Source organism: Belonocnema kinseyi, chromosome 3 (assembly GCF_010883055.1).
Source record: "Belonocnema kinseyi isolate 2016_QV_RU_SX_M_011 chromosome 3, B_treatae_v1, whole genome shotgun sequence".
Lineage (NCBI taxonomy): Eukaryota > Metazoa > Arthropoda > Insecta > Hymenoptera > Cynipidae > Belonocnema > Belonocnema kinseyi.
Window position 1 is genome coordinate 94,622,959 of NC_046659.1, and position 5,392 is coordinate 94,628,350.

Here is a 5,392-nt window from a genome sequence, read left to right on the forward strand (position 1 = left end):
TCTCTATCCCATCCACACACTACTCCTTTCCCCTGCCGAGTGAGTCACGCCTACCCCGAAAGGGAAATGGCTTAATGGTGTAATAATAATAATAATAAATTATTTGAGCGCGGACAAAACTTATAGGATATCTATATCTCCATCATAGTACAATAAATCTAAAGAAATTCGAAAAAAGAACCTAAGGTGGGTTTTTTTAACAAATCGACTTTAAAGTTTTTTCGATAAATGGCCGTGATTTTGATAATTTGTTATAATTTTTAAACTTTCTTTACGTGGTTTAAAAGAATGCATACAGCACTGTAGGCTAGTGAAAAGAAGTTTAAATTATATATTCATGCTCTCAAGTTACAACAATCTTAAGAAAAATTTCGTTAGATTTTCCACAATTCACGTAAATATTCAAATATCTTATCTCATATATTACGTTCGAGAGAGACCCAAAAAATGCCGTATATGAACATCGACTCAGTGCCCGATTTCAGAGTTCCATCATTCTTAGTTCAGCTATATAATATATTTGTTTTTAAGATTTATTTATGTGTCTGCTTCATAATAAGGCTTACGATAAATTATGCTGAAAATTCCTGCTTTAAATATTTTACTAATATGGTTGGTTCGTTTCTAACAATATTTGTAGCTAAGTCAAGGATAAATATCACATATTCAGCTATACAATTTTTCCCATATGAAAGAATAGAAAAAAAGCTTGAATCATTAACAAATGACTATAAAACTAATCTTTATTTCTAATCTTTATATAAAAATGGTTGATTAGAATATCTCTCAATCAAATTAACACTTTTACATGAATGCATTATTAAAAATCATAAATTGCGATAATATGCCTTTTACAAAATACTTGAAAAATCATTTTTACAATTATTATCACTCACATATTAATTTGTTAAATTTTTTACAAGACAAAAAAACTATGTTGGATTAGAAAAAAGTCGATAACCAAACTTTCTTTTGTAGAGGAGTGTTGACTACGCCAGAAATATTATTGTTAATCAATTCAATAAATTTCTAATTGATTGACGCGCTACATCTTAAATAAAAATACTATGAGAGCATAACAAAATGATCATAAAGTTTCATTGAATTAATGGGTTCAATTTTAGAACCTTTCTCATTCATTAAAAATTTTTTTAATATAGTAACGTCCATCAGTCAGCGGCAACACTTATCTACCAGATACCAAAATCGTGGATCTTGTCCAGAAAAAAATAGCTTATCGCTATCTGCCCTAGAAGAACTTCAGAATTAGCATGAGCTATATTTCAAAAGATAAAATTAAGATAGTACCCTATACTTTCTGCTCAACTAAAACATTAAATCTGAAATTGATTACCTATATTGTATACTGCTTTATATAAAACCTGCTTCCGAACTCAAATAAATAAAATTTTCAACTTGAACTTACATTTATAAATATTGGGTTTAAAAATCTGATAATATAATATTATTATATTTAACTATTCTTTCAATTTCGTGATCTTTAATATTAAAAAATATATAACTATAAGCTTTAATTTCGGTTTTCACATTCTTAAAACTTGAAATTAAGGTTTTAAAATTCCTCCAAATTTTGAATATCTATGAAGAATCAATAAAACCTTTTAAATCTTGAGAAATTCCTTCGAATGCCTTAAAATCCCTTGAAATCCTGAGAATCATCTAGAATCCCTTAAAATTTCATTACATTTCATTTATTTTCCACTTTTCTTTAGAAATCTCTTAAATCGAGTTCAAAAAATATTAAGAAATCCTCCAAATTCTTTGAAATTCTTTGAAGTTTTAGAAATATCAATAAATTGTTTGGAAACTGTTAAAATTATTTGAAAAATTCTTTATGTAACGCAGGCATGATTTACGCGTTTTATCAGCATCTTTTCATTTCTGAAAATAGCCCTTTACATAGCAGGAGGAGCGAGACCAAATGCGCATGCTCATAGTGCAATAATAAGTCCATAATATTCCTTGGAGTATTATGGGTTCATAATCGTACTGCATGCATGTGCATTCACTGTCGCCCGCGTACGATTATGGCCGCGTCCACCTAACACTTTCAATTTCAGACATGATAAACTTGTCAATCATACCTTTGTTACATAAAATATCGTGTGCACCATGGAAACGCCCGTCTTTTTATCCGAGCGTGAGTTTTTTTACTTCAAAGTTTTTTTAGTTTTGATCACTGCTATGAAAAACTCGAGTGACATATGTTGAATTAGTATTTTTTTAGTATTCCTAATTTAGTCATTTTCAGTGGCGTTAACTATAGGTGTTTTAGAGTGAAAGCGGCTTTTATTAAAGCTGATAAATATACTCTATTTAGAACGACGGCATCCGCCCGAGTATAACCGGGCTAAGCGCAGCTTAACTTCTGTGATTGAACGAGAAGCCTCAAACAATTCCATCGGTCCAAGTGGACACACGGAAAATAAAAAGTTTAAATAAAACTTGATTTTTAACTGTTAGTCTTAAAGAAATTTAAGACGATAATCGAAATAATTGATAATGATCTTTTTACATTCTCATCAGAGAAGGTATTAGATTTGTGTAAAATTTGCCCCCCCCCCCCCTCCCCCCGTGTTTTTGTCAAATGTCCATGTTTTGAGACCCCTTGAATCCAAAAAACAGGTTTTTACGAATGTGTCTGGCTGTATGTCTGTATGGCTATGTATGTATGTATGTATGTATGTATGTCTGTCTGTCTGTCTGTGCACACGATACATTTTGAAAAAAGTAATCTATTAGATTGCCCTTTGGTACACTCGTTTAGTGTCCTGTGCTAAAGGTCAAGTTTATTAGCCAGCCATTTTGGATGAAAATTCAAAAAGTCCTAATGACTTTTTTCGAAAAATAAAAAATTACGTTTTCAAAATCCAAAAAAATAAACTTAAATGAACATTTTAGGCCAAACAACGCATGATATGAAAAAAGTCACGAGAAGAAAATATTTGCTTTTTGAAAGCCCTAAAGGACCATGATAACAACTTTTTTAATTTGGTCAAAAAGTTGAACATTCCAAATTTGATCGTACCAAAAATAATGAAAAATTCAAAAATTCCATTTTTTGGTCAAACTATGCAAGATACGAAAAAATTGTTTGAAAAAATGACACAAGGTATGAAAAGATCTATAAATTTATTATTAATTATTTTTCGATAGGACGAGTAGATTTTCTTTTAATCGTCAAACATAAGATAAAAAATGCAAAAATTAACTTTTTGGAAAAAGCACAGAAAAGACGAAAGAGGACATAGGCTCCTATATAGGACCCTATATAGGTTCCTTTATTAGACCCTTTGCAGTTGCGCAGTAGTTTTTATTTAATCGTAAAAAACAACATTAAACTAAAAAATTATAAAAACAAGGAAATAAGAATTAGTATGATTCAAATTTTATGCATATTATGAATTGTAATGATATACATTTATTGAAATGATACATGTTTCAGAGCAGCTTAGAATACAATTTAAAGCAAAATAAGAAACAAATACAAAAATAATCATAATAAATACAATTTGATTTTTATTTAACAATTTTTTAATAAGTAATCCCAGGCAGAGTTACGTAAAAAATTTATTATAATTGATATAAAAGTGTTTTGTGTAATGTAGAAAAGTTGACATGTTGGACAAAATCGAGTGCGAAGCACGAGATACGTGATGAGAATATGTTCGTTAAAGCCAAAAGAGCTTTAACAAAAGAGAGTTCAAAATCACAAAATTACAGTTGTCGGTCTGTTCACCTTTGGTTTTAAAAGGTCTGTGCCCGAATGCGGACGAACTGCAAAGAGCAAATGCGGAGTACGATTGCCATCAGTCGCGTGCCGTAGGTGCGCTCAAACTCTCGTGCTAAGCTCTTTTAAAGAAAGAGAATTCAAAATTACAAAATTACAATGGTGGATGTTTTGAGTCTTAATTTTAAAATGTGCGCGCTCAAACTTGTGAGCGAAGCGAGCCGCGCGCGATATTCTTTGATAGAGATTTTAATTTGAATTACTTTTGCAATATATGTATTCCTAAAAAATTGACAAAATTACCGTAAATATTAGTGTTCAGAAGCGACTGGGATTCACCAAACGACCTGATAAAAGTCTTGCATGCAGACCGGCCCTAAAAGCTGTTCTACCCAATTTTTTTGAAAGACTTCAAAATATTTGAAACATTTCAAGGAATATAAACGGATTCAAACAGATGCCAGTGATTTCAACAGCGATCAAGGGAGTCCCATAGATTGTACAAGAGTTAATTATAAGGGATTTAATATTATTTGGAATATTTCCAGGCTTTTTCAGAGATGAAAGCAAAATAGGTTTTATAATGTATTTTAAATTAATTCAAGGGACTTCAGAGAATGTTAAAGATTGCAAACGATTTTTATGGGACGATGTGAATTATTTTCAAGGGATTTCAATATTTATAATTGTATATATTATAACATATAAGATGGTAGCTCTAAGAAAGCATCCAGCTGTGACTGAGTTGTCACCTCCAACGCTCGCGGACACTGTTTAAGGATAATAGCGGTAAAAGACGAACTGCAAACTACACCTTGCTTCTTAATGTACCTACATACAACATCATCGCAAAATGCTTCAAACATGGTATTACTTATAACGTCCTCAGCTAAGCTGTCACGTTTAAAGAATTTCCTGGACTTTTGAATTATTTGAAAGAGTTTCATAGGATTTATAAGATTTTAGGAAATTTAAAAATATTCCAAAGAATTTTAGAGGATTTCCAAGGTTTGCAAATATTTCAAGAAATATCACCAGATTGCATATAATTGCACGGGATTTCGATGTATTTTATAATCACATTAAATGCCCCAGATATTATTTATCGGAAGTTAGATAAAAACGCTGCAAACAATTGAAAACTAAAATTATACGGCGACGGATAATTTTTGTTCGCCTCGCGATAAAAATTATCTGCCGTCGCAAAAATCACGAAAAGCTGGTAAATAGTAAAAAAAATTTATAATTAATTTTGAAAATTGGGATTGACTCACTGAGGGCTATAGATCTTGAAAACCCGAAATAGAGGCTCCTTCTATTTCTTACTGGCTTACTTTAAAAGCTCGCTTCACGGACGCAACATATTGTGCGCTCTCCAGTAAATCGGAAATAATTGTTTGTTGTGATTAATGTTTGATTTCTGTAGAAGTAAACCGATTAAGATAAACCGAATATGATTGATACTTTTCCTTTAAATTGCTATAAATTTTATGATAGACTTTTTTCACATATATTCAGCAATCAATCGTTTTAAAAAAAGTGCAGAAGTAATTTTGACCACCAAAGACCGCTAAGTTATTATTATTGTTTATGAGTCAATAGAATCCTATTCCGACACATATATGAAAATTGTCTGCTAAT